General features: G+C 40.7%; 1 protein-coding gene across 1 annotated transcript in view; it reads left to right on the top strand.

The window, feature by feature from the left end:
* PAK5 (p21 (RAC1) activated kinase 5) overlaps positions 1–25,077 on the top strand; it is a 429,702-nt gene that overhangs the window by 176,910 nt on the left and 227,715 nt on the right. Inside the window, exon 2 of the mRNA XM_069546391.1 lies at positions 7,774–7,922. The gene's annotated coding sequence lies outside the window, so the exon portion shown is untranslated. The remainder of the gene's footprint in view (positions 1–7,773; positions 7,923–25,077) is intronic.

The following is a 25,077-nucleotide window of genomic DNA, read 5'->3' as shown; positions in this document are numbered from 1 at the left end:
TACAGTAATCTTTTTTGTAGATTTTTCCTTTTCAGTACTTTAAATGTATCCTGCCATTCTCTTCTGGCCTGCAGAATTTCTGCTGAAAGATCAGCTGTTAAACATATGGGGTTTCCCTTGTATGTTTCCTGTTGCTTTTCCCTTGCTGCTTTTAATACTCTTCCTTTGTGTTTAGTCTTTTTTAGTTTGATTAGTATGTGTCTTGGGGTGTTTCTCCCTGGGTTTATCCTATATGGGACTCTGCCTCTTGAACTTGACTATTTCCTTTTCCATGTTGGGAGAATTTTCAATTATCATCTCTTCAAAATTTTTCTCATACCCTTTCTTTTTCTGTTCTTCTGGGACCCCTATAATTTGAATGTTGGTGCATTTGATATTGTCCCAGAGGTCTCTGAGACTACCCTGTTTTTTTTTTTTTCATTCTTTTTACTTTATTCTGCTCTTCAGAAGTTATTTCCACCATTTTATCTTCCAGCTGACTGATTTGTTCTGCTTCAGATACTCTACTATTGATTCCTTCTAGAATATTTTTAATTTCAATAATTGTGCTATTTGTCTCTGTGTGTTTATTCTTTAATTCTTCTAGATATTTTTAAATTGATTCTTGCATTTTCTCCATTTTGTTTTCAAGGCTTTTGATCATCTTTACTATCATTAGTCTGAATTCTTTTTCAGGTACTTTTCCTCTTTCCTCTTCGTTCATTTGTACTTCTGTGTTTCCAGTTTGTTCCTTCATTTGTGCAGTATTTCTGTGCCTTTTCATTATTTTTTTAACTTATTGTGTTTGAGGTCTCCTTTTCCCAGAATTCAAGTTTGAATTCTTTCTTCCTTTTGGTTTCTGCCTTCCTAAGTTTGGACCAGTGGTTTGTGTAAGCTTCCTACAGGGTGAGATTTGTGCTGGGTTTGTTTTTCCTCTAATGGACAAGGTGGAGGTGGCAATCCTGTCTGCTGATGATTGGGTTTGTATTTTTCTTTTGTTTGTTGTTTAGATGTGTCATCCTTCACAGGGTGCTATTAGTGGTTGGGTGATGCCGGGTCTTGTATTCAAGTGGCTTCCTTTGTGTGAGTTCTCACTATTTGATATTCCCTAGGGTTAGATCTCTGGTAGTCTAGACTCTTGGAGTCAGTGCTCTCATTCCAAAGGTTCAGGGCTTGATTTCTGGTCAGAAACAAAGATTCCACAAGTGGTTTGTTGTGGCATTAAGTGAGATTAAAACAAACAGCCAAAAATGAGAAATCATATATGAACTCCAAACAAATGGCAGTTACCAAATCAGGCAAATAATAATTAAAATAATGTATTATACACATATATGTATATATCCATAAGCAAAATCAAAACAGTCTAACAAAAATAAAGTACAATAGATTGACCTGGCAAACAAAGGAAATCAAAAATTGTCTCTACCAGTTAAGAACAAAGGTAACTAAAGCACAAACTGGAAAACAAAACCAAAGCAATGTGCCAGGTGGGGAATAAAGCAATGAAAACAAAACTAACAAATATGTTGAGAGGAAAGGAAAGAAGGAAAAGAAAGAAAGAATAGATATGAAAAGTTAAATACAGGTATATAAAGGAGATTTATATACAAGATTAACTGCAAGGGGAAAAGAACAGTAAGAAAAGCAAACAAAGGAATAAAGGTAGAAAAATACATTTAAAAAATTAAAGATTTAAAAAGAGAAAGATAAAAGGGAAGAAAGAAAATAAAAAAGGAAAACTCCGCAGAACTGCAGAAGCCCAACATAGAGGCAGAGATTAGGCTTGCCAACCTCTATATATAACAACAATAAAACCAATGTGACTTTGAGGAAAAAAAAAAAAAAAAGCTCATAAGCTTAGTTAGATTTCATAGTGCCAAGAAAAGCAGTAACTACAACGGAGGGAGGGAAGGGAAAAGAAAGAGAAAAAATCCAAAAGAATCTACAAAACAAGTCAAAACATAAGAATAATAAATGTTTTTCTTGAGTCTCTCCTGTCAGAGTCCCTCTCTGAGAGTCACAGTCCACCTCACCTCCCTAGGATGCCCTCCAACACTGTACCGGTCTCTGGACCTGATGTGCGGGCAGCTCAGATTCTAATTCGGTCCTAGTCCTGTGTGTCTTGCCTCCAATGGCCACAGCTATCAGAACTAGTGTGTTTTCTTTTGTGGGAGCTCTCAGTGGCTTTTATGTATTCCATAGACAAAGAATCTGCCTAGTGGATCATGTGGATTTAATCTGCAGCTTGTGCAGCTGGTGGGAAGGTTTTGGTCTTCTTCCCCCTTGGTTTCAATTGTGGTTTTATTTCCACTTCTGCATGTGGGTTGTCCACTTGTGTTTGTTCCTGAGGCTTCCCTGGAGGACTTGGGTTTGCCCCAGTGAGGGCCAGATGTGCAGGTGGTGCACCTGCTTGGGTCACAGGTACTCAGGGGAGTCGGAAACTAGGGCAGCAGGAGGAATAGTGCTCTAGAAGGGTATGGCAACCAGTATTGGGCAATACACTCCATTACTGTTGCCTGGAGAATCCCCTCGACAGAGAACCCTGGTAGGCCACAGTCCACAGGGTCACAAAGAGTTGGACACGACTGAAGCGACCCTGCATGCATAGATGCAAGACTTTTTTCACCTGTGGCAGCTCTGCCCCAGTGAGGGTTGAGCATGAAGGTGGAGCAGCTGCTGGGCTTGTGGGGACCCTAGCAGCACCAAGTGTGCAGGACACAGACTGCCTCTGTTGCAGGAGTTGTGGCCCTATCAGAGTCTTTTTTTGAGTCTCTTGTAGCTCGCAATCAGAAGGCCTCTTTGGCCAGTCTTTCTCTGTAGCTCTGCCCAGTCTGGCACTTAGAGAGCTCCCTTGCCTGGTGTCCTTCTGTGTTATCTGGCATGTCTGGCACTTAAAGGGGCACCCTGGATGGGGTCCTACTCTGTATTTTGGTGCATAAGTCTCTTAAAGGAGAACCCTGGATGGGATACTACTCTGTAGTTCAGTGCATCAGGCATTTGATGGGCCAGCCTCTCTATTGTTCAGCTCCTGACGCTGGTGTGTGGGGAGAGAGAGGGGCTATGGTGATGGCTCCACGCCCTACGTGTGACTCAGCAGTATCGCCTTGCTTCCATGGCTGCCTAGCTTCCCTCCACAGGCATTTCCCACCACAATCTCCTACCTCACATCCCCGCGATCCATCTCTCCACAGTCAACAGCAGCCCTCACCACAATCCCCAAACTCCAGCTCCCAGCCACTGCACCTTCCATGGGACCTGTATCCCTGTCCAGGGTTTGTATGGCTGTGGCAAGGACTGTCTCATTCTTATTCCATTTCAGCTGTCACAGATCAGCTGTTTGACTCTCAGCCTTAAATGTTTCTCCTCTGACGTAGACAGTTGCCCCAGTGTGGGGATCAGACCCCTGCTTCAGTTCCACCACCCGCCAAGGGAAGTCCAGTCCTACTAACACTCCTGATTTTTCCCCCTGGTGCCTTCATCCTACCAAGTTTTGCATGGTACTATATATCCTTCCCCACTGATCAGGTGCTCCTGTCTGCTCTCAGCTGGTGTTCTGCATGCACTTCTGTGTCTGAAGGTGTATTCCTGATGTATCCATGGAGGGAGTTGTACTCCACGTCCACCTACTCCTCCGCCATCTTGGTCTCTCTCCCCATATGGTTTTATCAATCCTGAAATTGCATTTCCTGACAAGATGACTTATCTTCTGATACTCTGAAATATATGAAGAGAGTCTCACAAGACGTTAAGAGAAACCTGTGTCTACCTATATTTTATCGGACTTTGAACACATTGGAACTGAGCTTTCAGAATCATCCTTTTGTTTCTACACAAAACATCATCTTCTGCAAATCCTACTGATGGAAGGAATGGTAGTTTAAAACATAGGGCATGCTTCTGCAATGGCGATTTTACTAATTACTTCCTATGAACTACAATTAAATCAGGGTTAAATTTAACCAGTTTAAAATTTTGAGAACAAAACTTAATTGGAAAAATTTTGCAGCAGCCTTAAAACATAAAATCTGTATTCTTAAGGAAGTTTTAAATATCCTTCAAGTGCATTAGAAAGTCGATAGTGGAAGTATAAAAATCTTTGTTTATGTCACAAAGTATTGGCATTGTTATTAAAAAGATGTTTTGGAAATATCACATTGTGTACCTACAGTTAACTAATGCACATAATGAAATAACAGCAGGTATTTCTTATAATCTCAGGAGAAAAATGGAGCCATCTTTTTGAGAGCACTTTGGGTTATGCCTAATCGATAAGGTAGACTCTCAACCTATAATTATTTTCAAAGAAGTTTTCTTTGGGCTTGTCTGAAATTGGGTGATATCTGAAATTTGTCCTTTTATTAGAATAGGCAAGAATAACAGCCTTCAGTTCCTGAATTGTTCATGAGGCATATGAAATCTTTATTAGTCTCTTTATATGCTATCAGTAGTATTTATTTTTTGCTCATTTCAATGGCATTGCATATAATTCACCAGTGTATATTCATCCAATCCTCATTATTGATGGATTTTATATTTTCAAGGCACCTTCTTATATTTTTGTATTTCTGTGCTTTTTCTTGGTGATTTTGCTGTTGGAAATGTACACCAGCCATCCACCAGAGCATAGTGCTGAAGTGTTGTCTAGTGTTCCTAAATGCTGGGAGGCTGTGATGCACCTTATCGAGTATCTGTGTGTCTTGGATAAGCTTGGCTCAGGCATGAGTTACAGTACTCTTGGCTGTGGGTTGACCTTCAGTGAATAAACAGATATTAAATAAGGTCTTGTAGGTCTACAAGGTCTTGATTTCTATACCTACAAGACCTTCTAGAACTAACACACACACACACACAAAAGACGTCCTTTTCATTATAGGGGACTGAAATGCAAAATTAGGAAAGCAAAAGATACCTGGAGTAACAGGCAATTTGGCCTTGGTGTATAAAATGAAGCAGGGCAACGGCTAACAGAGTTTTGCCAAGAGAACACACTGGTCATAGCATTCACCCTCTTGCAACAACACAAAAGATGACTCTATTCATGGACAACACCAGATGGTCAATACTGAAATCAGATTATCTTCTCTGCGGCTGAAGATGGAATAGTTCTATACAGTCAGCAAAAACAAGACTGGAAGCTGACTGTGGCTCAGATCACGAACTCCTTATTACAAAATTCAAACTTCAACTGAAGAAAGTATGGAAAACCACTAGGCCATTCAGGTATGACCTAAACCAAATCCTTTATCATTAGACAATGGAAGTGATAAATAAATTCAAGGGATTAGATTTGATAGACAGTGCCTAGAGAATTATGGATGGAGGCATGTGACATCGTACAGGAGGCAGTGATCAAAACATCTCCAAGAAAAGAAATGCAAAAAGGCAAAATGGTTGTCTGAGGAGGAAATAGCTGAGAAAAGAGAAGTCAAAGGCAAGAAAAAAGAAAAGCCATATCCATCTGAATGCAGAGTTCCAAAGAATAGCAAGGAGAGATAAGAAAGCCTTCCTAAGTGATGAGTGCAAAGAATAGAGGAAGACAATAGATTGGGAGAGACTAGAGATCTCTTCAGGAAAATTAGAGATACCAAGGGAACATTCCATGCAAAGATGGGCACAATAAAGGACAGAAATTGTATGGACCTAACAGAAGCAGAAGATACTGAGAAGAGGTGGCAAGAATACACAGAAGAACTATATAGAAAAGATCTTAATGACCCAGATAACCACGATGGTGTGAACACCCACCTAGAACCAGACATCCTGGAGTGCAAAGTCAAGTGGACTTTAGGAAGCATCATTACGAACAAAGCTAGTGGATGTGATGGAGTTCCAGCTGAGCTATTTCAGATCCTAAAAAATGATGGTATAAAAGTGCTGCACTCAATAAGCCAGCAAATTTGGAAAGCTCAGCAGTGGCCACAGGACTGGAAAAGGTCAGTTTTCATTCCAATCCCAAAGAAAGGCAATGCCAAGGAATGTTCAAACTACCAGACAATTGCACTCATTTTACATGCTAGCAAAGTAATGCTCAAAATTCTCCAAGCTAGACTTCAATGGTATGTGAACTGAGAATTCACATCCTTAGAGAGGAACCAGAGATCAAATTGCTAATATCCATTGGATCATCAAAAAATCAAGAGGGTTCCAGAAAAACATCTACTTCTGCTTCATTAACTACACTGAAACTTCTGACTGTGTGGATCATAACGAACTGTGGGAAATTCTTAAAGAAATGGAAAAAACAGACTACCTTACCTGCCTCTTCAGAAACCTGTATGCAGGTCAAGAAGCAACAGGTAGAATCAGATATGTAACGACAGACTGGTTCAGAATTGGAAAAGGAGTACATCAGGGATGAATATTGTCACCCTGCTTATTTAACTTATATGCAGAGTACATCATGTGAAATGCTGGGCTGGATGAAGCACAAGCTGTAATCAATATTGCCAGGAGAAACAACAACCTCAAATATGCAGATGACACCACTCTCATTGCAGAAAGCAAAGAGGAACTAAAGAGTCTCTTGATGAAGTTGAAAGAGAGTGAAAAATCTGACTTAAAACTCAACATTCAGAAAACTAAGATCATTGTATCCAGTCCCATCCCTTCATGGCAAATATGTGGAATAATAATGGCATCAGTGACAGACTTTATAGTCTTGGGCTCCAAAATCATTGCAGACAGTGACTGCAGCCTTGAAATAACAAGACTCTTGCTCCTTGGAAGAAAAGCTATGACAAACCTAGAGAGAGTATTAAAAAGCAGAAACACCACTTTGCTGACAAAAGTTTATATAGCCAAGGCTATGGTTTTTCCAATAGTCATGATGTATGGATATGAGTGTTCAACTGTAAAGAAGGCTAAATGCTGAGGAATTGCTACTTTCCAACTGTGCTGCTGGAGAAGACTCCTGAGAGTACTTTTGACTGCAAAGGAGATCAAACCTGTCAATCCTAAAGGAAATCAATCCCAAATATTCACTGGAAGGACTGAGGCTGAAGCTCCAATACTTGGATCACCTGATGCAAAAAGCCAACTTATTGAAGTAGAACTTCATGCTGGAAAGATTGAAGGCAGGGAAAGAAGGGGGCAACGGAGGATGAGATGGTTGGATGGCATCACAAACTCAATGAACATAAGTTGAGCAAACTCTGGAAGATAGTGAAGAACAGGGAAGTCTGGGGTGCTGCAGTTCATTAAGTCTCAAAGACTCGGACATGACTGAGCAACTGAACAACAACAATTAAATAAGGCATCTTTATGTGGAAATTAACGTAAAACCATACAAGGTTGTGTATTGAGTGAGTGGTACAAGTGTTGAGGCCAAAGATGAACGTAAACATAATGCTGTATTTCCTCTCCAATGGTTCAGCATCACTCATTCAGTATCACAGACAACTCTATAGAACATAACTACTACAAATAATGAGAATCAGCTGTATTCAACTTGTATACTTACTAGAGAGTGAGTGAGACTAAGGATTCATGGGCCAAAGGTGTAGTGCCTGTCCCCAGAGGGGGCTCACCATCAGTGGGAGAGATGGACTCACAGTGGAATGATTAGAGGAAGTGCTGTGACTGATGCAGGCAGTGCTAAGGGAACATTGCCTAGGGGTGTCCAGGTAGTAACATGCAGGTCTGTAGCTGCATACTGAGGAAAAGTGTTGAAACAGTAAACAGGGGATGTACAGCATGGAGGAGAGTATGAAGTAAATGAGGTTTTATGTTTATTTTTAAACAAAGAGTAATGTTGGTGGGGTTCTGACTCATGTCGGTACCATGTTGTTGCAGAAATACACTATGGCAAAATGTTCCCACCTCTTGCCAAAATGAACACTGAAGAAAAATGAAGAGCAGTGAAGAGCACCAACAAAAAGTTGCAGAACAGAAATAGCCACACTCCTCTGGAGTCTGATTCATCCACAGCCATCATCAAAAAGGTAGGGTAATAAATTATGTTATGTTTTTTTTTTTCATTTTAAATTTTAAATCGTGCAGTGGTAAGAAAACAAAAATGTACCCTTTTTATTCAGTATATATTTACTGAGTGGCTTCTACATGTCTGCACGTTGTTCTAGGTGCTTAGGGATATGATAGTACACAAAAAAGGCAAGGTGACAGCTTTGAAAGAGCTGACATTCTAGTGGGAGGAGGTAAATAAGTAGAGTTGGACCTCCCTATCCTCACGTTCAGCATCCTTGTTAAACCCTTGGATGGGGAATCCATGAATACAGAGGGCTGACTTTCCTATGTTATTTTATGCAAGAGACTTGAGCAGCCATGGGTTTTGGTATCCACAAGGGTCCTAAAACCAATTGTCCCCAGATACCAAGGAGTTATTGTCAATAAATGCAAAAGAGGCTGGCAGCCATTTATAATGTTTATGAACATGATAAACAGGTTAATGAGGTAAAGAATAAATAAAGGGCAACTTCTGTTTCAGTATAAAGAGAAGACCACTCAGAGAATTCTGAGTGATGGAAAAGAGCCCACAGGGTAAAAGCTTGAAGATAGGATCTTACCTGTGCTATGAACCAGAAGCCAGATGTTCAAGAGGGTATTTGGAGAAGCATGATATAGAGAGGAAGTTGCAGAGTCTTTAGACATGGACAATTGGCTTGACTTCAGTCCAACAAAGACAGAAGCCTGTGGAGGGTTAATAGTAAAGAAGTGAGTTTATGTTATATTTGTAAAAGACTGTTATTTAGGTAGGGGTAGGGCTCAGTCATTGTGGAAAATAGGATGCTGTCCCCTAGGCCAGTGAGCATGATGAGTTGGCCTAGAGACCTGGCACTAAGGAGAGATGGATTTAAAATAGGCTTTGGATGTCCTTCCACCGATTTAAACTAGATGATCACCAATGTCCTTTATGAATTCCCAAACATAATTCTAATTGTCATATGTAAGGTATGCTGCTATTTGAGTTTTAATGTACAGTCGGTTCAGCTCAGTTCAGTCACTCAGTCATGTTTGACTCTTGGCCACCTCATGGACTGCAGCACGCCAGGCCTCCCTGTCCATCATCAGCTCCCAGAGCTTGCTCAAACTCATGTCCATTGAGTCAGTGATGCCATCCAACCATCTCATCCTCTGTCGCTCCCTTCTCCTCCTGCCTTCAATCTTTCCCAGCATCAGGGTCTTTTCTAATGAGTCAGCTCTTCGCATCAGGTGACCAAAGTAATGGAGTTTCAGCTTCAGCATCAATCCTTCCAATGACTATTCAGGACTGATTTCCTTTCAGATGGACTGGTTTGATCTCCTTGCTGTCCAAGGGACTCTCAACAGTCCCTTGAGAGTGGTGATTTATAACCATTGGTATATAATGGTGGTTATTTTGCTGGTTTATGGTGGTTACTATAACATAAATGGTAATTTATTTTGCTGTTTCAGTCTATGATGTATTTATTTGTGGCTTCTGAAATTTAGAGGAGGTTGATGTCACATTGTGAGAAGGCATAAAATTCTGCTGTGAAATCTCATGTTCAAGGCAACACTTGGAGGCTTAAGCCTTCCAGATGCTTTTATAACAACTCCCTTCATTCCTGTATGGTTCCTAACTTCTGAGAACAGTGTTACTTGGGTCACAGAGAGATAGTCCATATTAAGGGTACCTTTCTGGATAAGAAATGAGTTTTTTAAAGGACCAATGGCTTAGCTTAGTGAAGCATAACTTAAAGACTAAAACTTTCCTATGGATTATTCCTAGGTGGAGCATTAAAGAGAAAATTAAAATACTACTTAAAATTGATGTTTTAAAAAGATGGGAATATGTAAGGAATTGTTTCCAACATATATGAATAGCTCTTATCATTCAATATCATATATATACATATATATAGTAGAATATCATTGATTGATAAATATCATATATATATATGAATGGACTATATCATTTATATATATGTATTATCAATGGTATATTATTCAGCCCTAAAAAAGAATGAAATGATACCATTTACAACAACATGGATGGCCCTAGAGATTATCATACTAAGTGAAGTAAGTCAGAAAGAGAAAGGCAAATATCATATGATATCACTTATATGTGGAATCTAAAATATGAGACAAATGGATCTATCTATGAAACAGAAACAGAATCACAGAGATAGAGAACAGACTGGTGATTGCCAAGGGGGAGGGACAGGGTGGGAGGTTGGAGGTGTCAGATATAAGCTATTATAAGTAGAAGGGATAAACCGCAAGGTCCTGCTGTATAGCACAGAGAACTATATATGTAGTACATATATAGAGTAGAATATTAGTTATCCATAAAAAGTAACTCAGACAGGAGATATCATATGATATCACTTATATATGGAATGTAAAAATATGATAAAAGTGAACTATTTTACAATACAGAATCGAACTCAGACAGAAAACAAACTTAATTGATTAACAAAGCAAGAAGAGAGAAAGAGAGGGATAAATTAGGACCTTGAGATTAACAGAAAAAATACTATATATAAAGTAGGTAAACAATGAGACCTACTATATAGCACAGGAAACTGTATTCACTATTTTGTAATAACCTATAGTGGGAAAGAATTTGAAAAAGAATATATACATATGTACCTTCAAAATATGTACATATGCAATTTCCTGGTGGCTCAGAGAGTAAAGGAGCCTGGCAAGCTACAGTCCATGGGGTCACAAAGAGCTGGATACAACTGAGTGACTAACACTTTCACACTCACATATGCATATATATGTATGTGTGTATAACTAAATCATTTTGCTTTATACCTGAAATGTTGTAAATTAACTATACTTCAATTTAAAAAAAAAAGATAGCAGTATGTGGATTCAACCAATGCTTACCAGAGAAACTGATACTCTCCAAAGACAGGGCTTCTATATTGGAGTATGTACCCATTGGGCAGAACTCACAGGTGGTGGAGGGAGGACAGAGAATTATGCAGTGACCTTGGCAGGGGGTCCAAGATTTCAAGAAGCCCACAGCCACTGTTGGAGCACGGACCAACCTCAAGTCTGTGTTAGGAGGGGTTTTCATGAAAACTCAGCTGAATAAAAAAACTCAGCAAAATACTGGGCTCTGCTTTCTAAGAGTCATATCTTTCTGAAATGGTTCTAACTTTGCTTGCTATAGTCCATTCCTTCCTCCATACCAGACCACTGTCAAAAGGCTTCAGTTGTCATAAGAGAGCCTCAGTGCAGCAGTTATATAATGTCAGATATAGTTATATATAGTGTTATATATGGTATACTATACTATATATAATATATAGTATAACTATATAGTTATATAGTGTCAGATAATTGTAAAGATGCCTCTGAGTACACACATAAAGCCACAGGATAGGGTCCAGCAAGCTCAGAGGACTGAGACTTCCAGGTATAGTCCCCATTCCACCATACAGGATATACTTTGTCTTCTGATCATGAACCACCAAAATACATGAGTCTCAAAGGAGCCAAAGCTCAAACTTATGAGGGGTATTTTATATTCCACAAAAGCAGCTTTGCAAACAGATAAACAAGTGCAAACCATCAATCCATATATTTTTGTCTTTCCCTGATAGCTCAGTTGGTAATGAATCCACCTGCAATGCAGGAGACCCTGGTTTGATTCCTGGGTCAGGAAGATCTGCTGGAGAACGGATAAGCTATGCACCCCAGTATTCCTGGGCTTCCCTTGAGGCTCAGCTGGTAAAGAATCCACCTGCAATGCGAGTTGATCTCTGGGTTGATCCCAGGTTCCGTCTCTGGGTTGGGAATATCCCCTGGAGAAGCGAAAGGCTACCCACTCCAGTTTTCTGGCCCGGAGAATTCCATGGACTACATAGTCTGTGGAGTTGCAAAGAGTCGAATGTGACTGAGTGACTCACTTTCATGTTCATACATTTTAGTGAATAGCATAGACAAGCTGGTCCAGGATACCTAGGATACTACTCTTAACATCATAGTATAAATCACTAAGCTAGTATGCTTCACCTCTGTCTTGGCCAAGAGTCAATGCCAGGGTTTTAGATGCCCGTCAGGAGGAGCACAGAGCTACCCAAGATCAATGACAATTTCACTTTGTCCTCATATACTCAGAGAATTGAGCCATGATGAAAGCATCCAAGAAGACAAAAGATGGCACACCACATCCTGTGCTTGGTTTTGTCATCAGTGGGCTGGATACAACTCTTTGATTAGCTGGAGAGATCATTAAAAGGCTAGGCCTTAAATGGAAGTCAGAATTACTGGGAGAAGTAATTAGATTCTGAAGCAATAAGGGTAAAATAAACCTAAGAGTAGTATTATTTTAGGTTGATTTCCCTAGAGTCAGATGGTGATTCTAGAGCTACTGGTGTATCTGTGGGGATGATGCTAGTATATATCTTTGTCGAAGAGTAGGGATATGAGATAGGGAAGAGAAGAGAGGAAATGTATTTTATCACTGCTGTGACAAGGTACACAGCCTCATTTGGCAATTCTAGATAGAGTAGAAAACATACCTTGGATTTATCATAACCAAGGGAAGGGAAATTTGGGGACATAGCCACATTCTCCCATCTGCCTTGGTTGAGGGCTGCTCCTCTGGGTGGGAGTGAGGTGCATTACATATAGGAGTGAGAGAGTCCCAGGTGTTTGCCATTGGAGGGTACCATCAGGTCAGCATGTACAGAGGTGATGATGCCACGGAATTATGGATGGAGCACCTGAAGTTCTCCTGTAAGAAGTGACAGCAATGATGATGATCATGATCACATTAATAGACTATCACTTCAGTCGCTCAGTCGTGTCCAACTCTTTGCGACCCCAATCGCAGCACACCAGGCCTCCCTGTCCATCACCAACTCCCGGAGTTCACTCAGACTCGTGTCCATCGAGTCAGTGATGCCATCCAGCCATCTCATCCTCTATTGTCCCCTTTTTCTCCTGCCCCCAATCCCTCCCAGCATCTGAGTCTTTTCCAATGAGTCAACTCTTCGCATGAGGTGGCCAAAGTACTGAAGTTTCAGCTTTAGCATCATTCCTTCCAAAGAAATCCCAGGGCTGATCTCCTTCAGAATGGACTGGCTGGATCTTCTTGCAGTCCAAGGGACTCTCAAGAGTCTTTTCCAACACCACAGTTCAAAAGCATCAAGTCTTCGGTGCTCAGCCTTCTTCACAGTCCAACTCTCACATCCATACACGACCACAGGAAAAACCATAGCCTTAACTAGACGGACCTTAGTCAGCAAAGTAATGTCTCTGCTTTTGAATATGCTATCTAGGTTGGTCATAACTTTTTAGGTCATATTAATTAATTATATTTTTTGAGTATCACTAAGCTGTGTGTTATACTAAATGCTTTTTGTACATTTTAATTTTTTATTATTTTTCATACATTTAAAAAATTGATTTGGCTGTTCTAGGTCTTCATTCCTTCATGCACACTTTCTCTAGTTGTAGTGAGCTGGAGCTGCTCTTCATCATGGACTTCTCATTATGGTGGCTTCTCTTATTGCCCAGCACAGGGTTGAGGCATGTGGGCTCAGCAGTTGTGATGCATGGACTTAGTTGCCCCACATAATGTGGAATCTTACAATACTAGAGATCAAACCTGTGTCCCCTGCGTTGGCAGGCAGAGTCTTAACCACTGGACCACCAGGAAAGTCCTTTACTTACATTTTATGCTTTTATTCTCATTTGTTGACCACTCACCCAGTCCTATGCCAAACTAAGATGATGGCATCCAGTCCCATCACTTCATGGCACATAGATGAGGAAAAAGTGGAAACGGTGACAGATTTATTTTCTTGGGCTCTAAAATCACTGCAGATAGTGACTGTAGCCACGAAATTAAAAGACACTTGCTCCTTGGAAGAAAAGCTATGACAAACCTAGACAGCGTATTAAAAAGCACAGACATCACTTTGCTAATGAAAGTCCATATTGTTAAACCTATGATTTTTCCAGTAGTCATGTATGATTTTGAGCGTTGGACTGAGCACTGAAAAACTGATGCTTTTGAACTGTGCTGCTGAAGATTCTTGAGAGTCCCTTGGACAGCAATGAGATCAATCCTAAGGGGAATCAACCCTGAATATTCACTGGAAGCACTGATGCTGAAGCTGAAGCTCCAATACTTTGGCCACCTGATGCCAAGTGCCGACTCATTGGATGAGACCCTGATGCTGGGAAGGATTGAGGGCAGGAAGAGAAGGGGCTACAGAGGATGAGATGGTTGGATGGCATCACCAACTCAATGGACCTGAGTTTGAGTAAACTCTAGAAGATAGTGAAGGACAGGGAAGCCTGGTATGCTGCAGTCCATGGGGTCACAAAGAGTTAGACATGACTGAGCAAGTGAACAACAATAATGCTCTGCCCCAGGTTGGAGGCAAAGGGAATATATACCTTATAACCACAATCCTGTGGCATATATTTAATTCTAGTTTCAGTTTATACATGGGCAGATAAAGTTGTCTGAGGTTAGCCAAAATCTGTGGAGTAACACATATAGAAATCTGAATTACAATTTAAATTCTGGTTTCTCTACCTCCAAAGCCATCCTTTGGCCATCATTATAATCCTTAATTAACTAATTATCATTGATATTTTTCTGACTGTCATTTATTGGCAGGTGTTGTTAGGTTTTGTGGTGCAAAATAAAAATTTGCCCTGTTTTTAAATAGCTTGAACATTTGTGGAAGAGAAACACAAGAAGCTATGTAGTGATATAAGGGGCTATGGTAGAAGTATGTTGCAGCTATTAAATCAGATCAGGAAAGAGCATCCATTGTTGCTGCATAACAAATAAGCCTACAACTGAGTAGCTTGAAACAATAAGCATGTATTATTGCTCATAAGACTGTGTGACCTGAGTTCTGACCTGGGCTTGGTTTATTGGTTTATCTGCAATCAGCTGACAGGTGGACTGGGGTTTCGATAGTCTGAGGTGCTTCAGGTGCCTTTCAGACAGTCTGAGGTGCGTATCTGGTAACTGATTGGGAAACTCAGCTCTCCAGCAGACTAGTCCAGGCCCACCCTCATAGGCTGAGGAAAGTTTAAGAGAGTGAATGGTTTTTTTGAGGCCTAGGTTCAGATGTCACCTCTGCTTTATAGGCCAAAGCAAGTCACACAGCCAGTCCAAATTTGAGGGCTGTGGAAACAGTCCAAACTTGAGGAATTTTGGTAAGAGCTTCAAAGACATATGCAGGAAGTTCAGTTCAGTTCAGTTCAGTCGCTCAGTCATGTCTGACTCTTTGCGACCCCATGAACTGCAGCACGCCAGGCCTCCCTGTCCATCACCAACTCCCAGAGTTCATTCAAAGTCACATCCATCGAGTCGGTGACACCATCCACCCATCTCATCCTCTGTCGTTCCCTTCTCCTCCTGCCCCCAATCCCTCCCAGCATCAGAGTCTTTTCCAGTGAGTCAACTCTTCGCATGAGGTGGCCAGAGTACTGGAGTTTCAGCTTTAACATCAGTCCTTCCAATGAACACCCAGGGTCGATCTCCTTTAGAATGGACTGGTTGAATCTCCTTGCAGTTCAAGGGATTCTCAAGAGTCTTCTCCAACACCACAGTTCAAAAGCATCAATTCTTCAGCATTCAGCTTTCTTCACAGTCCAACTCTCACATCCATACATGACCACTGGAAAAACCATAGCTTTGACTAGACAGAGGGAGATTGCAATTTACCAAGAAAAGAAACATCTTGATTAAAATGTACAAGGTGGGGCTTCCCTGGTGGTCCAGTGGTTAAGACTCCACATTTCCAATGCAGGGGCCTTGATCCCTGGGTGGGGAACTGGGCTCCCACATGTTGTTCAGCCAAAAATAAAAATAAAATAATTTTTTAAAATCATAAAAGGTGAGTAGTTGTGCCTCAGAAAAAATAAAGAAGAAGCATGTTTAAGGCAAGGATAATAGAATGCGTTCAGAGACATACACAAAAAGTGTCCCATAATGCTGTCAGATGATTTGGAAGTGAAGGCATCAGGGGTGCAGGGAAGGAAAGGGCTGAGCATCGTGCATGAAAGGGATCAAGATTAAAGACTAGAAACACAAAAAATAGTACCAGAATTCAGGAAGACAAAAGTTAACTTGCAGGCAGAATAATAGTATTTGTGTTTATTTCAAAGAGAAAGAGAGAGGGAGGGAGGAAAGAAGGAAGAAAATACCGTGATGGGGGCTTGGAGAAAAAGGTGAGGTTTGGAGTGGGCCTAAATGTAAGAAATTTTCAGTGTGTGACGGTGTTTGTGGTTTCAGGGAGGTAATGCAATGATGCAGACTAATGTGATAGATTCTCTTTCTGTGGTACAACTTCGGTAAGTGTGCTAAGCACACTTTGTAGGAACAAAGAATTTTTGGATTATGGTCCCAAACTCAAACTTCCGAGGCTCTGGACCCTCCAAGGTCAAGTTTCAAGTATAACATATTTATAGGGAGATCTGTGCCTGTGTGTTTCCACTGGGATGTGCGTGTGAAATGGTAACTTTCCGTTCATGGATTTCTTCACTCTGAGACTAAACTGTGTAAATTAAACAGCAGCCCTATTCTGCAGTTTTCCTGAGCTTTTACTGCTCTCTGGGGCCTGTGTTTTAAGTTTGGTGCTTCCCAAGTGACCAGGTACAGCCAAATCTAGCGTGAGACTTAACAGGCTGACATTGGGATCCCCAGCTCCTTGGAAGCAGAATGAGAACTTGACTGGAAATACTTGCTGGCAAGATCCATGAATGGCAAGCCAGGCCAAAACACCCACCCACTCTTGTTGGCTCGGAGACTGTATTACATTCATTCTTTCCCAATCTATTTCTAAGAAGTGAGATAAAGAAGGGTTTTAAAAAAACAAAAAGAGATAAAATAAACAGAAAATAGCATAGCCAAAAAAGAAATAAATAACACCATTAAAGTTTACAGCAAAGATACAAAATCCAGTGAACACTTTCTGGGGATGTAATAATTGATTAGTTTAATTAATATCTCTTTGGGAAGAAGGGAGCCTTCCATTCCATTTCCTCCTTTCCCCTCCCCTCCAGAGATACTATCTTAAATTTGTCTATCATTTACCATGTTCTTGCTTAAAAAGAAATTGGGCCAAACATGAATATATCTTTATGAAATATTTGATTATTGTTTCCTTTTTTTGAAAAAAGTATTCATCTGTCTTTGGTGATGCTGGGTCTTCATTGCTGCTCGAGCTTTACTCTAGTTACCATGAGTGGGGGCTCCTCTGTGGCTGCAGTACGTGGCTTCTCATTGTGGTATCTTATTTTGTTGTGGAGCCTGGGCTCTAGGGCATGGCAGGCTTCAGCAGATGTGGGCTGTGGGCTCAGCACTTGCAATTCCCAGGCTCCAGAGCACAGGCTCATTTGTTGTGGTGCATGGGTTTAGTTCCTCCGCAACATGAGGAGTCTTCCCAAACCAGGGTCGAACCATGTCTCCTGCATCAGCAGGCAAGTTCTTTATCACTGAGCCACCTGGGAAGCCCTGTTTTTTGCTTCCTTTTGAGTTTTGTAATTATCTCATACTCAGAGTCAACAGGTTTACTCATTTTATCGAATGGCTGTTTCTAAGATTCATCCATATTGTTACATGTAACTGTAGTTCATTTTCACAGCTAGAAAATATTACATTGCCTGAATCTCGCACCATTTATTCTCTTGTAGATAGACTCTACCATTGTGTCTATTTTCTGCTGTTATGAAAATGATATTATAATTATTTTTTATATATCTCCTGGTGCTTGTGCAAGAGTTGTTTAGGGTTACATACATAGGAACAGATTGCTAGGATATACAGGTGGCCAATCATTCCAGTTTACTCGGAACTTCAGAATTTCCTAAGATACAGGATTTCCAGCATTAAAACTAGGACAGTCTCGGACAAACTGGTATGAGTGTTCACCTTAAATATGCACTTGTTCAACTTTACAGCATGATGATAAACTCTTTTCCAAAGAGACAGTAGCAATTTCCACTCCTGACCAGAACAACAGAAAAGTGAGAATTCCTGCAGAGACCCAGTCTCCCCACGCTGTGTGTTCTCAAGATCTTAATTTTTGCCACTCAGTTGAGTGTGAAGTGGTGTCTTACCATGATTTGAATTCCCTGTTTACTAAAGAGGTTCCAGTTTTCTCATATTTCGTTCTCCATTTGTGTTTCTTTTCTGTGAAATGTCTTCCACATCTGTCTTTTTCCTGTTGGTTTTTTTGTTAGACACACCTTAGGTACCTCTTCATTTTCTTTCAGCTTTACCGTTATCTGAAACAGGTTTTGTCACAGTAGCATTAATGATGTTTTGGGCTGAATAATTCTTTTTCTTTTTTTTTTTTTAATTTTAGTTTTTTATTTTTTAAATTTTAAAATCTTTAATTCTTACATGCATTCCCAAACATGAACCCCCCTCCCACCTCCCACCCCCTAACAACTTTCTGGGTCATCCCCATGCACCAGCCCCAAGCATGCTGCATCCTGCGTCAGACATAGACTGGCGATTCAATTCACATGATAGTATACATGTTAGAATGTCATTCTCCCAAATCATCCCACCCTCTCCCTCTCCCTCTGAGTCCAAAAGTCCGTTATACACATCTGTGTCTCTTTCCCTGTCTTGCATACAGGGTCGTCATTGCCATCTTCCTAAATTCCATATATATGTGTTAGTATACTGTATTGGTGTTTTTCTTTCTGGCTTACTTCACTCTGTATAATCGGCTCCAGTTTCATCCATCTCATCAGAACTGATTCAAATGAATTCTTTTTAATGGCTGAGTAATACTCCATTGTGTATATGTACCACAGCTTTCTTATCCATTCATCTGCTGATGGACATCTAGGTTGTTTCCATGTCCTGGCTATTATAAACAGTGCTGCAATGAACATTGGGGTACATGTGTCTCTTTCAATTCTGGTTTCCTCGGTGTGTATGCCCAGCAGTGGGATTGCTGGGTCATAAAATTGTGGGGGACTGTCCTGTGCATTGTAGTATGTTTAAAGTTATTCTTGGCCTCTACTCACGAGATGCCAGTAGCTTCTCCCAATTGTGACAAGAATGGGATCTCTAGATATGAAATATCTCTATTTGTGTCACCTTGGGGGATAAAATTGTACCTGACTGAAAAAACATGGACCTATATCCTTAGCAGCTTGCTCTGGTGGGAGAGAGGAGCAAGGCAGATAAAGTCCCTCTCCATGCGTCTCTCCGGTGGCCTATTCCTTGGCATGTGTCCTTGCATAGCATGTTTAGAGGTTTCCCGTGTCACTTAGCAGATGCATTTGCTGAACTCCTGGCTATGTTTCTTTGCGTTTCATCATAATGCAGTGTGTAGGATAGTAACATAGCACTTTTTCTTGCTTCTTCTTCTTCCTTGCTTCATATATTCTCTCCTGCCTTGGGATTGCATGTTCCAGTTAAGGCATTATCTGTTAGTGCTTGTCCCTAGGAAACTGAACTAAAACAAGTGGTTATAGAAAGATACCCTGTGGTTAGGATTTGGGAATTGGATTACACACCTGTCTGAAAGTAATAGGAACCACAAATTTTTTGGTGTGTTAATTGGAGTGAAAATTAATCCTGGTATATAGTAGCATCAGACTTGTTCACACTTGTTCAATGGGAGGTTATCATTATACAAGCATCCGCCTGTAGTAAATCGAGATGAGACTTAGGTAGGTAGTTAAATGTTGGGATATCTAATAGCTATAACATACAATGATAATTATACAGATTGTAGAATAAGATGACCACTTTTTTGATGTTGTTGTTCAGTTGCTCAGTAGTGTCTGACTCTTTGTGACCCAGTGGACTTTGGCACTCCAGGCTTCCCTGTCCTTTACTATCTCCCAGAGTTATTCAAACTCATGTCCATCGAGTTGATGATGCCACCCAACTGTCTCATCCTATGTTGCCCTCTTCGTCTCCTGCCCTCAATTTTCCCAGATGAGGGTCTTATCCAATTAGTTGATGCTTTGCATCAGGCCCCCAAAGTATTGGAGCTTCAGCTTCAGCATTAATCCTTCCAATGAATAGTCAGGGTGATTTCCTTTAGGATTGAAAGATTTGATCTCCTGTTGTCCAAGAGACTCTCAAGAGTCTTCTCCAGCACCATAGTTCAAAAGCATCAGTTCAGTGCTCAGCCTTCCTTATGGTCCAGTTCTCACATCTATTGGAAAAACTGTGACTTTAAGTATATGGAACTTTGAGACTCAATACACAACTTTGTAAGATTCAGGGCCCGGACAGGGATGCTGAGATCTGGGATGAGTTCATTTGAGTGGATGAACTTGAGAACCTTGACTCCTGACTTTCTCTAAGCCACCTTGGAAGAAACTGATCCAGACGTGTGCATGAGTGTCCAGGAGTCTCCGATGGAGTGTTGATCAGCGGTGGCCTGCTTCAGGATCTGAGGCACTGAGTACAGTAGTGCATGAATGGGACATTTTGAAGGAGGTCACCATTATCATCATTACGTCCACCATAGTTTGGCCTCCGGTCAAAGCCATGCCCAACAGAAAATTGGATTACAGATTTACTGAATGTGTCCCAAGGAGGCAAGTCAGGTGGTCTGGTATTCCCATCTCTTTAAGAATTTCCCACAGTTTGTTGTGATCCACACAGTCAGAGGCTTTGGCATAGTCAATAAAGCAGAAGTAGATGTTTTTCTGGAACTCTCTTGCTTTTTCAATGATCCAATGGATGTTGGCAATTTCATCTCTGGTCCCTCTGGCTTTTATAAGTCCAGCTTGAACATCTGGAAGTTCACAGTTCATGAGCTGTTGAAGCCTGGCTTGGAGAATTTTGAGCATTACTTTGATAGCATGTGAGATGAGTGCAATTGTGCAGTAGCTTGAGCATTCTTTGGCAATGCCTTTCTTTGGGATTGGAATGAAAACTGATCTTTTCCAGTCCTGGCCACTGCTGAGCTTTCCAAATTTGCTGGCATACTGAGTGCAGCACTTTCACAGCATCATCTTTTTGGATTTGAAATAGCTCGACTGGAATTCCATCACCTCCACTAGCTTTGTTCGTTGATGCTTCCTAAAGCCCACTTGACCTCACATTCCAGGATGTCTGGTTCTAGGTGAGTCATCGCACCATCATGATTACCTAGGTCATGAAGATCTTTTTTTGTATAGCTCTTCTGTGTATTCTTTCCGCCTCTTTTAATATCTTCTGCTTCTGTTAGGTCCCTACCATTTCTGTCCTTTATTGTGCCCATCTTTGCATGAAATATTCCCTTGGTATCTAATTTTCTTGAAGAGATCTCTAGTCATTCCCATTCTATTGTTTTCTTCTATTTCTTTGCATTGATCACTGAAGAAGGTTTTCTTATCTCTCCTTGCTATTCTTTGGAAGTCTACATTCAAATGGGTATATCTTTCCTTTTCTTCTTTGCCTTTCACTTCTCTACTTCTCACAGCTGTTTGTACGGCCTCCTCAGACAACCATTTTTACTTTTGCATTTCTTTTTCTTGGGGACGGTCTTGATCACTGCCTCCTGTACAGTGTCACAAACCTCCATCAGTAGTTCTTCAGGCACACTATCAGATCTAATCCATTGAATCTATTTGTCACTCCATTGTATAGTCATAAGAGATTTGATTTAGGCCATACCTGAATGATCTAGTGATTTCCTGTACTTTCTTCAATTTAAGTCTGAATTTGGCAATAAGGAGTTCATGATCTGAGCCACAGTCAGCTCCCAGGCTTGTTTTTGCTAACTGTATAGAGCTTCTCCATCTTTGGCTGCAAAGAATATAATCAATCTGATTTTGGTGCTGATCATCCGGTGATGTCCATGTGTAGAGTCTTCTCTTGTGTTGTTGGAAGAGGGTGTTTGCTATGACCGGTGCATTCTCTTTACAGAACTCTATTAGCCTTTGCCCTGCTTCATTCTGTACTCCAAGGGCAAATTTTCCCTTTATTCCAGGTATTTCTTGACTTCCTACTTTTACTTTCCAGTCCCCTATAATGAAAAGGACATCTCTTTTTTGGGTGTTAGTTCTAGAGTGTCTTGAAGGTCTTCATAGAACCATTCAGGTTCTTCAACATTACTGGTCAGGGCATAGACTTGGATTACTGTGATATTGAATGGTTTGCCTTGGAAATGAACCATAGCTTTGACTAGATGGACCTTTTTGGCAAAGTAATGTCTCTGCTTTTTAATATACTATCTAGTTTGGTCATAGCTTTTCTTCCCAGGAACAAGTGTCTTTTAATTTCATGGATGCAGTCACCATCTGCAGTAATTTTGGAGCCCCCCCCCCCAAAATAAAGTCTATCACTGTTTCCACTGTTTCCCCATCTGTTCACCACGAAGTGATGGGACCAGATGCCATGATCTTAGTTTTCTGAATATTGAGTTTTAAGCCAACTTTTTTTGCTCTCCTCTTTCACTTTCATCAAGAGGCTCTTTAGTTATTCTAAAAAGAAAAAACCTGAGAAATCTGAGAATTCTGTAAGCAGATCGAGAAGCAACAGTTAGAACTGGACATGGAACAACAGACTGGTTCCAAATCAGGAAAGGAGTATGTCAAGGCTGTATATCGTCACCCTCCTTATTTACCTTATATACAGAGTACCTCATGGAAAATGCCGGGTTGGATAAAGCACAAGCTGGAATCAAGATTGCTGAAAGAAATAGCAATAACTTCAGATATGCAGATGACACCACGCCTTATGGCAGAAAATGAAGAGGAACTACAGAGCCTCTTGATGAAAGTAAAAGAGGAGAGTGAAAAAGTTGGCTTAAAAACTCAATATTCAGAAAACTAAGATCATGACATGCAGTCCCATCACTTCATGGCAAATAGATGGGGAACCAATGGAAACAGTGATTTTTCACTGTTATATTTTGGGGCTCCAGAATCACTGCAGAGGGTGAGTGCAGCCATGAAATTAGAAGACACTTGCTCCTTGGAAGAAAAGCTATGACCAAATTAGACAGCATATTAAAAAGCAGAGACATTACTTTACCAGCAAAAGTCCTTCTACTGAAGGCTATGATTTTTCCAGTAGTCATGTATGTATGTGAGTGTTGGGCTATAAAGAAAGCCAAGGACCAAAGAATTAAAGCTTTTGAACTGTGGTTTTGGAAGAGACTCTTAAGAGTCCCTTGGGCTATAAGGAGATCTAACCTGTCAATCCTAAAGGAGATCCAATCCTGTCAATCCTCAATATTCATTGAAAGGACTGATGCTGAAGCTGAAAATACAACACTTTGACCACCTGATGCGAAGAACCATCTCACTGGAAAAGACCCTGATGCTGGGAAAGATTGAATGCAGGAGGAGAAGGGGATAACAGAGGATGAGATGGTTGGATGTTATCACCAGCATGATAGACATGAGTTTAAGTAGGCTCTGGGAGTCCGTGATGGACAGGGAAGCCTGGAGTGCTGAAGTCCATGGGATTGCAAAGAGTCAGAGATGACTTAGCTGAACTGGACTGATCGTGGAAGACAGGAGCAATCCCTTCTCCCTTGACAGAGGACAAACTACCTTCCTTACCCAATGGCTGTACAAGGACCTCATCTGAAGCCTCCTGTGATAATTCTCATTCAACTTAAGTTCTTTCTCTGCTACTCCTTGTTGCCTCCAAGCTGATAATTAGAGAATAGAGTCAACAGAAAAGTACCAGCCTTTCCCTGGGAAGATTTGGCATACCCATTGATAAATTGAAGTGCCTAGCTAATTTATGCCCTCAAAACCAAGGAAACCTACATTAAAGCAAACTTTGAGTTTATAGCGAGGAGGATGGAACCCACATGGAGCTGAAACAGTGAGGATTTCTTTGATATAGAAGCACTCAGTAACTCAAGATTCAGTATTTTTGCAAAGGACTCTTGAAGCTGTCCTCTATGGTTTCTAGGTTGGTTCTTTGAAGCTTATATGCTCTGATGGCCTATAGCAAATGAGGAGAAATCCCCACAGCTTCTTTGACCCCATCTTTTTTTTCCCCCTCATCATTTTATTTTTTATTTCATCCATCCACAGTAATTTTGGAGAGCAGGAAAATAAAATAAAATAACATCTGCCACTGTTCCTGCCTTTTCCCCATCTATTTACTAAGAAGTGATGGGACTGGATACCATGACCTTAGTTTTTTAAATTTTGAGTTTTAAGCCAGCTTTTTTACTCTCCCTTTCACCTTCAAGAGACTCTCTAGTTCTTCTTTGCTTTCTGCCATTAGAGTGGTATCATCTGCATATCTGTGGTTGCTGATATTTCTCCCAATAATCTTGATTCCAGCTTGTGATTAATCTAGCCTGGCATTTCACATGGTGTACCCTGTATATAAGTTATTGCACAGTGACAGTATATAGCCTTGACATACTCCTTTCCTGATTTGGAACCAGTCTGTTGTTCCATGTCTGGTTTTAACTATTTCTTCTTGACCTGAATATAGGTTTCACAGGAGGCAGGTAAGGTGGTCTGGTATTGCCATCTCTTTAAGAATTTTTCACTGTTTGTTGTGATCCACACAGTCAAAGGCTTTAGTGTAGTCAATGAAACATAAGTGAAGTGAAAAGAAAGTCAGTTGTGTCCAACTCTTTGCAACCCCAGGGCCACTGCTATAGTCCATGGAATTCTCTAGGCCAGAATAGTGGAATGGGTAGCCTTTCCCTCTTCCAGGGAAATGAAATAGAAGTAAATGCTTTTCTGGAATTCCCTTGCTTTCTCTATGATCCAACAGATGTTAGTAATTTGATTTCTAGTTCCTCTGCCTTTTCTAGACCCAGCCTGTACATCTGGAAGTTCTTGGTTCATGTACTGAAACCTAGCTTGAAGGATTTTGAGCATTACCTTGCTAGCATGTGAAATGAACACAGTTGTACTGTAGTTTGAACATTCTTTGACATTGCCCTTCTTTGGAATTGGACTGAAATCTGACCTTTCCCAGTCCTGTGGCCACTGCTGAGTTTTCCAGATTTATTGGTATATTGACTGCAGCACTTTAACAGCATCATCTTTTAGGATTTGAAATAGCTCAACTGGAATTTCATCACCTCCACTAGCTTTATTTGTAGCGATGCTTCCTAAGGCCCACTTGACTTTATCTGGCTCTAGGTGAGTGGCCCCACCATCATAGTTATCCAGTTCATTAAGACCTTTCTTGTATAGTTCTTCTATGTATTCTTGCCACGTCTTCTCAAT

Source organism: Ovis canadensis, chromosome 13 (assembly GCF_042477335.2).
Source record: "Ovis canadensis isolate MfBH-ARS-UI-01 breed Bighorn chromosome 13, ARS-UI_OviCan_v2, whole genome shotgun sequence".
Taxonomy (NCBI): Eukaryota; Metazoa; Chordata; class Mammalia; order Artiodactyla; family Bovidae; genus Ovis; species Ovis canadensis.
The sequence above is the reverse complement of the archived record's forward strand: the minus strand, read 5'-3'. Positions and strand labels throughout refer to the sequence as shown.